At 49.7% G+C, this 12,158-nt stretch overlaps 1 long non-coding RNA gene across 1 annotated transcript in view; it reads left to right on the top strand.

The window, feature by feature from the left end:
• The window catches only part of LOC116081600, an 8,793-nt gene extending 4,299 nt beyond the window's left edge, over positions 1-4,494 (top strand). The window contains exon 3 of the long non-coding RNA XR_004114925.1: positions 4,047-4,494. This is a non-coding gene — a long non-coding RNA (uncharacterized LOC116081600). The remainder of the gene's footprint in view (positions 1-4,046) is intronic.
• Positions 4,495-12,158: the final 7,664 nt, after the last annotated feature.

Genomic DNA, 12,158 nt, shown 5'->3' with positions numbered 1-12,158 from the left:
AGAGAGAGAGAGAGAGAGGAGTGGGGTATACCTGGCTATGGTCAGTTGTCTGGGGGGTGGAGTCTAGCCAGAATACTGGGAACTTGGGGCATTGTGTAGCCACAGGACACTGGAGTGAGGGCTCATGGTGTCAGCAGTCTTATGTCTTGGGAGGGTGGCTTTTACTGTTCCATCCCTTGTAGAACCTTCTATTGGGTCTCCGGAAGCAAGCCTCACTCAACCAAAAACACAGACTGCCCTTCTCGGTCCTACATAACAATAACAGCAAGCCTGGAGCCTTTTGTTAGTGATGCAATGCTGACTAACACAACTTCCTAACACTGTCATACCGGGAGGGATTCAGTGTTTGAAAGGCGAGGCACAAACCTCACAAGAGGATTCCTGCCTCCAGGGTCTCAAGCATCTGCCCTGAAGTGCAGGGGGAAATACCTGGATTCCAGTCTCCTGGCCAAACTCAATGAGGAAGCTCTGCCCTTAAGACCAACTTCCATAGTCTTAATCTCCCAGATGAGCCTGTGTAAGCCATTAACACATTTCATGGCGCTGATGGTGTTTTTATGTGAGTCATTGATCTCTGCTCCTTCTCTGCAGAGGCTGGAGTTACCAGAACAGTATTAGAAAAGGCAAGAGCATCCACAGGCTCGAAGGAGCTATAGGGAACAACATTAAAGGGAGAATTTCAGCAACTTATCTGCTGCAGTTTACACTGCCTGACGTTAGAACATGGCGGCATTCACCAGCCTTGGTGCATCAGCCTTAACACGTGGAAAGTTAAGTGCGGGTGCTTGGGTAGTTTATTCCCGGTGCATTGTTTTAAAACTGGGCATGTTTCTAAGCTAGGACCTCATCACATAGCTCAGTCTGTCCCGGAACCTCCTAAGTAGCCCAGGCTAGCCTCAAACCTGTAAACCTCCTGCCTCTTCCTCCTAAATGCTGGGATTATAGGTGTGTTCCACTGCACCCAGGTCAAGGTTGTGAATCTTAAAGAAAGTGTAAATAGTGTTGGGACAGTGCTGAGAGCAATGTATGCCTCTCTTCTGTCTTTATGGCTAGAGAAAGCAGGGCTCTGGCAATGTGCCTGAGTGTCTTATCTATACTGAGTGTTAACCTGTCCCTTGGTGATACAGCCGACCTGGCTGGAAACATTATACTCGGCATCTTTGCCCCAGCTCTTCCAGGTTAGAGGGATGGGACCTCCCTTGGGACTACCTGTGTCTCCTGAGGCTGCAGTAGACCTTCACAGGAGGGTGTGCTGGGTCTGGGGGCTTTGAAATTTCCATGGAAACAGAGCTGGACCCCTCCATGAAGAGAGGAAACTGAGGCCACCACAGCCCTTGTAGTTGTTGTTCAGTAACAAAATAACATCAGCCAGAATGGCTTAAAACCAGCCGCATTGCCTCGAAGTTCTGAAAGCAAGGAGTCCAAGGTCAGAGCCAAGGTGTAGGCAGGGTTGGCGTCCTCTGAGGCTGGGGGCAGAGCAGCTCCTGTCTGCCGAGCCTCTGCAGTTAGCCCCAATGTCCTTTGGTCCCCTGTGGACACACATTCTCCCCAGGCTCCAGCCACCTGAGGATGGCCTCCCCATGTCTCTCCCGATGCTCACTTTGTTCAAGGCAGCTTCTGTCCCACATCTCTCCTTCTCATGAAAACATGAGTCAGCTTGGCCTAGGACTCATACAAATGACCACATTTCATTACCTCTCTAGAACCCCTATTTCTAAATGAGGTCCTACACCAAGTTTCCTAGGATTAGGAATGTAATGTGTCTTTTGGAAGAGACATAGAGTTCCTTCATCACAGAGGATGTGTTCCAAGACTCCTGGAGATGCCTGAAGCTATGGATAACAGAAATACCAGATATGCATCCCACCTATGATGAGGTTAGTAAGTTAGGCTGGGGAGGAGACCAGCAATGACCAAAACGATTGAAAACCACAGCAATACGCAGCATGAAAGAAGAGTTATGACCAACATCAATCCTCTGGCGCTGAGATGGACCACTGATAACCAGACCCCAGCCAGCAGTCCTTGTTACAATTACAGCCAACTTGTTACAACTTAGAAACAACTAGGAAGAGCATCAAGCTCGGATTATCCAGATCAGGTCAGCTTGTGGACACAGCTGGGATGGAGAGACAATGATTGCTTTGACTGAAGGGGTACCCACCTGAAAGTGCGGCACCTATCCTAATTTGCCTTCTGTTGCTATGGCAAACACCACAGTCAAAGCCAACTTGGAGACAAAAGGGTTTGTTTCATCTTACTTACTCAGCTCACAGTCTATCACTGGGAGAAGTCGGGGCAGAAACTCGGGGCAAGAAGTGAAACAGAGACCAAGGAGAAACACTGCTTACCACCTTGCCTTATCCAGCTTGTCAGGGCAGGTACATGACCGGCTGCCTCGATTATCCCACAGTGATAGACTGTAACCTGGACTTGTAAGCCAGATAAAGCCTTTCTCCCACATACTGCCTTTTATGTCAGGGCACTTTGTCATAGCAGCAGAAATGAAACCCACCCATAGAAGTCCCCAGTTCTCATGTGCAGCCTCTCTTGTCCACCCGTTGAGCAAAGATTTCCATAAAAGTAGGCAAGCAGCCACCTGGCTCCATCAAGTCCTGAACTCAAACAGAGCTTCACGGTGGATTTCACTGTGCACAGGCAGAGCTGGGGCCCTGGGAGGAGATGGGATCAGGCATTGCTGATTTATATCTGGCTCCACCCCTTCCTGTCTCTACCCCTTAGCCTAAACCCACCCTTCCTCCTAAGTGTAAGGACCAGCGAGATCAAGCGTGCACAAGGCTGGATGCAGTAGCCGTTCAGGAAGCACTCATCCCTTCCAACATCTCCCCCATACCTTGCATGGTCCTGGGCTTTGTTGCTGACCGGACCTTGTTTCTAAGACTATGCTCCCATGCCTGTTGCTCCTCAGCTGAGTCTGTGCTTTGTTTAGTTCACAAGGCAAAGCATTTCTCAGTGCCTGGGTTTTCAGAAGCCACAGAGGGGTACCAAGCCAACTGACAGGCCGCCTCCTTTGAAAAGGATGCAGGCCAAATACCATGCCTGGAATTGATTGACAGGCGCAGTGTCTCCAGGTTCCACGGTGTACGAGCCTTTGTGTCTGTCCTCCAGGAATCAATCACACTGTGCCTGAGAGCCTTCATCCCAAGGAGCGATATTCAGCAGGGACAGATGCACCAGAGCTGGGGCGCTATGCTTGGGGGGAGGGGAACTGTCACTCCTCCACACCTGGCTGTGGCCAGGCAAGGATGCAGCCCACTTCAAAAATGATGCTCATAGGAGGCTGTTCCTCGCTGGAGCCCTGCCAACTCAGAGTTTGCAGACTCTGAATCCCAGCTTTATCAGGCCTGGCAGGATTTATTCTTCAAGCCAAGGCTAGAAAGATTGGCAAGGTTTTCCATGCGCCTGCTCCAGTCTCCTATGATGAGCAGAGCAAAGGAGTAGCAACAACCCAGAAAGCAGGGGGTAAACAAAAGGGGGGTGCGGCTGTAGAAGCAAAGCAGCTGACCCTGCATCCCTAAGCCTGAGGAAGTCTAGACAGGAGACTCAGGCTTGCATCCCAGCTCCCACACGGCAGCTTGCAGCCCTCTGCCATTCCAGTTCCAAGCCATCCAGTGTCCTCTTCTGACCTCAAATAATTCTTTAAGTCCAGGCTAGCCTCCAACTCAACATGTAGCCAAGGATGTCCCTGCCTTTCTGGTCCTCCTGCCTCCATCTCCCAAATGCTAGGATTACAGGCACCACCACACCTGTTTGATGCAGTGCTGGGGATCAAACCCAGGGCTTTATGCCTGCCAGACAAACGCTCTATCCACTGAGCTACATCTCCAACCCCCTTGCTTTCCTTTGTAGAAAGGAAGTTTCTCAAAGCCAGAATACCTGGATCAGTGCAGAAGCTCAGAGAACACCAGTTAGAGAGACAGAGACAGAGACAGAGAGAGACACACACACACACTTGCTCCAAAGCTCCTCATCCCTGCGTCAGCTCTCTGTTTAACTCTCCTCCTTGATTCTTCGTTGACTTCTAGAAGCTTCTCTGGGTGGGAGCTTCACCTCATGACACACGTTACAAGTTCCACACTTACAGCTGATTTCATATTACATTTTACGGTGACTGCTTGCTGACGACCTAGAGATGTTCTCCATTCCTGCACGTCAGCTGCCTCCTGATCACAGTGCAGAACGAGTCCTGGGCCCATGCGCGCTGCCGGCCACCAGCTCAGCCAACAGGCTGCAACAGCCATGACCTTGTCCTGAGTGTCAGGGTGACTTGAGGACCACTTCCCACAATCAGTGGAGACACCTACAGTGGAAGCCTCAAGTCCTATCTGCTTCCAAAAGGGGGATGGAGAGCCAGAGTCCCCGGAGGATTTGAATAACAGCAGAGAAAAGCTGAGCTGGATAGGGTGGCTCAGAGGCTGGAGGCAGATGGCTCAGAGGTTAAGAGCACTGACTGCTTTTCCAGAGGTCCTGAGTTCCCATCAACCACATGGTGGCTCACAACCATCTGTAATGGGATCTGATGCCCTCTTCTGGCATGTCTGAGGACAGCTATAATGTACTCATATACATAAAATAGATAGGGTGGCTCAGCAGCTCTCCCTCTGGTGTGGGCATTACTCCTCTCATGGCCAAGCAGGTCCTATTGTCTAAAGCTCTAGAAGGTTTAAAGAATCCCAGCTCCCACAGAGCCAGCTGTGCAGGACTTTCTCACCCTGTTACCCTGCTCTGAGCTGGTTATCACAAAAGTCCTGCCACCCCCTACCCACTTCCTACCTACCCCCACCCCCACCCACCTGTGGCTATCCACACTTCATCCAGCCTCGGCCTCCAGCTCCACCATCACCTCCACAGAACAGAGAAGGCATACTAGGCACAGTGTGTGTATGAGGGAGGGGTACATTGTCATAGCAACCTGGGAAAACCATGGGGAACAGATTAGCCAGGCCCTGCTGTTGGGGGGAGGAGGGGTAGTGAGGATGACAGACTCGTGAGATGGAGGGACAGACAGACAAAAATGAAACTCAGCCACACAGCAGACTCACTTATAAATTTATCATCCAGGCACTACTTTCTCTATGCTGAATGAGGAAATCAGGCTGAGAGTGGTTGGGGAGTGTGGGGAGCCGTGAATCTTGAGAGGCATTCGCCATGGCAAGATGGCGCCTACTTCCACTGTTAACTCCTAGTGGACAACTGTTTGCGCATGTGCGTAGAGAACTATTGGCGCATGTGTGTAGAGTGAAAAGACGCACATGTCACGGCCCATCCCGGGGCATTACGTAGGGTAATGAGCAAACAGCCAATCATGAGCAGACACACCACGCTGTGGGCAGATACGCGCACTGTGGTGTATATAAGCAGTGCGGATTTTGGGCTCGACCCTTTTTCACTATGGATGGAGACAAATAAACAGTTGCTGCAGAAGGAACCTAGTGTCCACGTGTCTTCTTCCCGGCGAGAGGACCACGCGGGCTACAGGGGAGTGCCCCAAGAGCACATGCCAGGGGTTGATCTTGGGGCTGCCTGAAGCCACATGTGTGTTCTAAACTGTATCATACCAGAGAAGAGGGATGGAGAGTCATGAGGACTTACAAGAGAGCGGCAGGGAGGAAAGGAAAATGCAGCTGCCAGAGCCAACGGAAAAAGGCTGAGAGAAAAGCATCTAGAAATGTCAACACTTGGAAACTTCAAAAAGGATAAAGACCTTTCTTGATGAAGTAGTTCTGAGTGCTGGTATCCAAACTAACTTTGAGACAGGTCTAGAGAAAGGGAAACAAAACCAATTAGAGAGGTACCCTGCCACCCAGAATTCCCAGAGGTCTCCTTGTAGGCCACCAACATGGCTTGCAGACTCCACTCTCCCACCACCATCTAGTGCTGCCCGTCCACATGCGCATTGCAATGCTTGGCTGTTGGGCTCTGGGGCTCAAGCCTATTAAAATTCTGATGCTCCAGTGGCTGGGGAAGCAGAAAATGATAGGAACCTGAGTGGAGGGAGAGGAGGCACTCTAATGACATCAATACCCAGGAGTCCCAGGCAGAGAGGATGCAGTGCACAGGTCAGGGGCTGCTCTCTGTCCTTGGCCTGTCTGGGAGAGGTTCCCCACCTCACCCCTGCCCCATGGCTTGGGGTCATGGCCACAGCACATTATTGGCATGAAGTGATAAGCAAGAGGACTTATTATCAGTAGTGACAGCAAATATAATGAATGTAATGTGTGTGTACATATTTGTGTGTGGGCATGCGGAAGCTGGGGGCTGATACTGGTGCCCTCCTCAGTCTTTCTCCACCAGTTTCAATTGGACTGGCTGGCCAGGGAGCCCCTAGAATCTGCCTGTTCGCACCTCTCCTCCCAGCACTAAAATTGCATACACCACCACACCCCGTTATGTATAAGTTCTGGGGTTCACACTCAGGTCCTCACACTTGCACAGTAAGCACCTCACTGACAGCCATCTCCCTCCACCCTACATTAATATTTTGCATCTGTGTTTTACATCCATAATTTACATCTGCAGAGGGCCTGGTGTTCCTCCATGTGCGTCATGCACAATTCTCTCCCTTCATCCTGACAGGCTGGTGAAGCAAACAGGAAAACTCCCATGTAAGCATGAGTATTCTCATCCCATAAGCATGGTCCCCACACCACCTCCCAGGCACAGAGCAGAATAGCACTTCCCACCCCCCAGAGGTTGGCAATGCAGATGAGCCAGGCAGTGGTGGCCTTTAATCCCAGCACTTGGGAGGCAGAGGCAGGCAGATTTCTGAGTTCTGGGCCATCCTAGTCTACAGAGTGAGTTCCAGGACAGCCAGGACTACGCAGAGAAACCCTGTCTCGAAAAACCAAAAGACAAACAAACAAATGAGGATGAATGGGACTGGGAAGATGGCCCAGTTGTTAAGAGCACTTACTGCTCCTGCAGAGAGCCTGGGTTTGGTTCATCAAGACTCAAACTGTCCGTAAGTCCATTTTTAAGGGATCTGATGACCTTTTCTGCCCTCTATAGGTACCTGCTCTGCATATGTTGCATATAAACTCTCACAGATGCACACATATAAATAAGTAAGTAAATAAATAAGTAGTTGTTTCAATGTAAATGAAGCCTTTCTTCTATAAGCCCCACCCCCAAGTATTGCAGAATGCCCAAGTATCCTGCAATAGATGGATGTTTGTCACTGCAGCAAACCGCAGCCACAATGACTAGTAAAGAAATGATTCCCATCTCAGGATGAATCGTTGAAGCCTCACACTTGCCCAAGGTCTCCTAGACATGAACGTGGAGGGAAATCCAAGCCTGGGCTACCCAGGGAGAGACTGAAACCACCACGAATTAGAAAGGACTTGACAAGTTAGGCAGAGTGGGGGGCTGAATCCAGAGAAGCTCTGCCTGCTCTAGCTTGAGGCCATGAGCAAGTGATTTAAGGAGCACATGAGAATACTATGGAGAATTCTGTGGAGAATAACTACTCCACAGAATAGTTAGACATGACATATGTGGTACCCTTGGCTCTAACAAGCACCCAATAAGCGTTCATCCCTGTTGACCTGTGTTCCATTCACTCCACTGGCTCTGCTTCCTGGGGGTTCCATATAGCTCAGGGAGTTCAAAGGTGATTCAGGGTCTCCCAGGCTCCAGCTGAGGTGACAATTCCACTACCTTCAGTTAAATAGCGCTTTCATCCCTGCCTGAGTTTGGAATCCAGAAGGTATCCCCTTTGTGTCCGCCTGGAACATTTTTCATTTCAAACGTATTGTTGTCTCGGACAATGGCATAAAGAAGAACATAGCTGGCTCCCGAGAATAGAAGGAGACAGTGAAAAGGCCCCCCGAATACCTTGGCCCTTTTGAGTGGCAGCCTCTCTCCTTTCCTCAGAGCCACCTGCTCTTGGTGTCAGCGGGAGAGGGCCTGGTAATTAATTTTTAAATTTGCTATTATCATGTATTTAGGCAGCAGACTGAACTTCCAAGTGATTTTGACCTTTCAAAATGTTACAAGCAATATCAGTTTTTCTCCTGGGTGAAGGGCAATGACCCAGAGGCTATGAAACAGCAGCCTGGATGGGGGGCAGCCATCCTCAGCCCACTCCCCTCCGCCCCCTTTGCTTCACCTGCCTTCTATATAAAAAGAATCCTCACACCTGTACCTTTTCTTTTTCTAGAAATGAAATCTCCTTTATTTCCTTCCTCTTCCATGCTCAAAGTGGCTGTCACACTTCCTTTTTAAATTGTGGTAAAATGTGTATGACATAAAAGTAGGCATCTTAGCCATTGTGTTTGTGCATACGTGACCTCGTGTGCCTGCCAAGGCCGGAAGGCAACTTGGGTACCATTCCTCAGGGTATCACCCACCTTCCTCACTGAGATGGGCTCTCCCACTGGGCTGGAGCTCACATGCCAGGCTAAGCTAGCTGTCCAGCAAGCCTCGGGGATCTGCCTATGAACTCCCACCCTCCTAGCATGGGACCTCAAGCATGCACTACCATGCCCAATTTTCCTTCCTCCTTCCTTCCTTTCTTCTTCCTCCTTCCTTCCTTCCTTGCTTCCCTCCATTCTTTTTCATTTTCTTTTTTTTTTTTTCTGAGACAGGGTCTCTCTGTGTAGTTCTGACTGTCCTGAAGCTCTCTATGTAGACCAGGCTAGCCTCTAATTCACAATCGCCTCCTGCCTCTGCCTCCCAAGTGCTGGGAATAAAGACATGCACAGCCATGCCCAGTTTTCTTTTCTTAGCTTGGTTCTGAGGTTCAAATCCGGATCCTCAAACAACCAACCATGACCCAGACAACTCTCCAAACTAGCCATGTTCCCCAGACCTGGTCACCCCCACTTGATCCTTCTCTCTGTGTGTCTCTCTCTGTCTCTGTCTCTGTCTCTGTCTCTCTGTCTGTCTGTCTGTCTGTCTGTCTGTCTCTCTCTCTCTCTCTCTCTCTCTCTCTCTCTCTCTCTCTCTGTGTGTGTGTGTGTGTGTGTGTGTGTGTGTGTGTGTGTGTGTGTATGTGTGTGTAAGACAGAGAGAGAGAGATTTGGATCCCTCTAGTAACTCACAATCAGTGGAGCTGGAGTTACAGACAGTTGTGAACACCTGGTGCCAGGAATTGAACCTAGGTCCTCTGGAAAAGCAGCCACTGCTCTTAACTACTCAGCATATCTTTCTGTGGCTGGATTGTCTCTCTCTGCATCTGCCCTCAAGGTCAGCTCATCTCTCTCTGTCCAGGCCAGAATCTCCTTCTTCACTACAGTGGATAAAGGCTCCTCACATGTAAACTGAGCTAGGAGATCCTGAGCTGGCAGCAGCTTCTTCCCACCCGTTTGTTTTAGAAGTTTTTCTCTACCCACCCTTTTGCTGGATCCTCTCACAAGGCCCAGATTTCACAATTTCCCCCATGACCACTGTCATGAGCACTCTGGGTCACAAACACAGATGAACACATTTGCATTTTTCCATAGTGTATACTGAATAACAACAAAATCATGAGGTATAATGGTCTCATTAGCCAAAATTTGCCAGAGTCCTGCTTTCTTTGATGCCCTTGGCTGAAGCAAACACAGATCCTTTCATTACAACTTTAATTACCAATATTAACTCTCAGCTTATCATACATTGCACAGCACACACACATACAGGTGTATAAATATGCCTCTCAATATGTATATGTATAGGTTATAGAATATCTATAGAAGATTAAGTGGCCATAACAGAATTCAAGAGACTTCAGAGGCCCGAGAAGCAGGGAAATTGATAGAGGTGCAAATGGAGCCTCTGTGGAAGGTAGACTGAGCTAACACACCAAGGGGAGCTGCTGAGGTGGTCAGCCAGAGTCAGGGTGCAGGGTCAGAATGGAGCTGCAGAAGTGAGATGAAGCAGACAGATGGATGGATGGACAGATGGACAAGCAGCCACATCAAAATCAGGGATAGAGCCAAGCTGAAGCCCCTGAAACAGTCATGAGTTCTCTGCCTATCAGTCCCTTAATATCAATATCAGAGGGTCAGGTGGCATGGGGACTGTTATCACCATAGTATTGGGCATTTTCTTCTTTAGGGCACAGGAAATGGAATTATACTCTTTCCCTGACATGTTCAGTAAGTTCCTGCTTTCCCCAGTATAATTTCAATGTGTGTTCCTATATTCCCAATTCACCTGGATAAACCTGTATGGTGGCTCTCTTTCCTTTGCCAAGAAGAAGCCGTGTGTCACTCTGGGTCGCGTGGGTGGTTCTGGATAGATGGTGGCATTTATGTATCCACCCAGTACAGAGTCATCCTCCACCTTCAAAATGGAGTCAAAAGCTACTTTGTAAAATGGAGTCTGCCAAGACACAGCACAGTTTGAAAAAAAAATCACTGTTTTACACGATGTGGAATAAATTAGAGTAGGTCATCATCTGGTCTCAACAGCCAAGCCTCTGAGAAGCTTCGCCTGAGCCCACCCTGCTACAGCACCCTGGCCCACCCATAACCTCCCCACTGAGAGCAGAACTGACTCCATCTTGGCCAGGAGTCCGTTTCGCTTTGGTTAATGCCCTTCTGCACCTTCAGCAAGGCTTCCCGTGAGGCCTGCTGATCTCAGGACATGATGCACCCCCTTACAGACCTCTGGAAGGAAACAAGACAAAACACTATCCCAATCTCCACCCGAGGAGCTCCAGCCACTCCCTTCCCTTCTTCTCATAGCACGGAGTGACCACCAAGGGGACACAGTGGGCAGAAGACTCCGATTTGCATTAAAGCCACACGTGGTGAACCTTGACAGCAGGCTCAGCTGTCATCTCTCCACTGAGAAGAGTTATGGGGGAGCAGACACCTACTGAAAGCAGAGAGGGGTGTTTCCCTCCCTCTTCAATTTGGTTACTCGCTCAAGAATGATGTGAGGGAGTCTAAAGATCACATTTTCTTTCTTTCTCCTCGCAGGAGACAGGAGAGAGAGTGAAGGATGCAGAGGCAGAAGGGAGAAATACATGAGACAAGAGAAGAGGCTTCCAGGCTTGGGGGCCTTCCCACTGCTCCTATCACAGTAGGCTTGGGGACCCCTTCTCAAAGTCCACACCCATCAACCACCCTCCGTGCTCCATTCTGGATGACCGTAAGGAAGAAGCAGAAGCGGACAGTGGCAATCTCAAGCTGTGCAAGCTCTCCACCGGAGCCCAGTGGCCACTGAAGACACGAGAAGGTAGGACACCTGATTACAGCCTTGATGGCAGACTAGAGACCCGGTTGCTATATAGATCGTTCCGGGTGGTCATAAATAGGATGCCGTCTTTTCCCAAGGTGGAAGGTGACACATTCAGGAAGCCTGGTCTTCAGGGATGAGCTCTCCAGGAAGGGATGAAGGGAGGTACACCAAGCAGAGAGGACAGGTTGTTCATGGCTGAACAGAATGCCCTCAGGGAAAGGTCAGCTGCTGAATAGCAGGAGACGTTCCAGAAGGCAGGGTGTGCGGGATGGGGGGGGGGCACCATCTTCAAGACCCTGGAGGACAAGTTCAGGAGTCTAAACTTGGACTTGCAAGCAGCAACAGAAGCCTAGAGACTTTGAGAGATGATCAGGGCTGTTAACCCCTGCTGGGGTGGCCGCAAGGGAGCCAGGGGCAGCAGCTGGAAGCCATGGGGACACTAAACCCCATAGACTGGGACAGAGAGGAAGATTGGCAGGAAGTACTTTAGGGAACAGATGTGCCCCTAGTTTTGTAGGCCTCAGAGATGTGGATTTGTTGCCTGCCACCACATACCTGGGTGGAGGAGACCTCATACACACCAACTGTTGGGGGTGGCTTCTTGCTCCCCATGGTGGCTGTGATGGGGTCATGGAGTGGGATAGGCTTTTGAATGAAACTGAGATTCCTGGCTGATCTAGTCTAATCCACTGAGTGAGCCCTGGGGAGCTCTTTAGGATATCTGGAGCCATTGTCTGTCTACATCAGTATAGACTCTTATGCTAAACAAGCCCTTTGTGATTATCATACTTTGAAGGGACATCTAAGCCTACCTCCTCACGCTACCATGTGATTTTAAGCAAGCCCTCAAGATCCTGGGATTTCTATAAGAAAGTCTCTTTCTTCAAAACAATAAGACCCAGATCCTCTAAGGTAGGAGGGAAATGAGGAGAGTACCATACTCTTCGAGGGGAGGGGAGGCGGGG

The sequence above is a fragment of the Mastomys coucha genome, unplaced genomic scaffold (assembly GCF_008632895.1).
Source record: "Mastomys coucha isolate ucsf_1 unplaced genomic scaffold, UCSF_Mcou_1 pScaffold11, whole genome shotgun sequence".
NCBI classification, from domain to species: domain Eukaryota; kingdom Metazoa; phylum Chordata; class Mammalia; order Rodentia; family Muridae; genus Mastomys; species Mastomys coucha.
The sequence above is the reverse complement of the archived record's forward strand: the minus strand, read 5'-3'. Positions and strand labels throughout refer to the sequence as shown.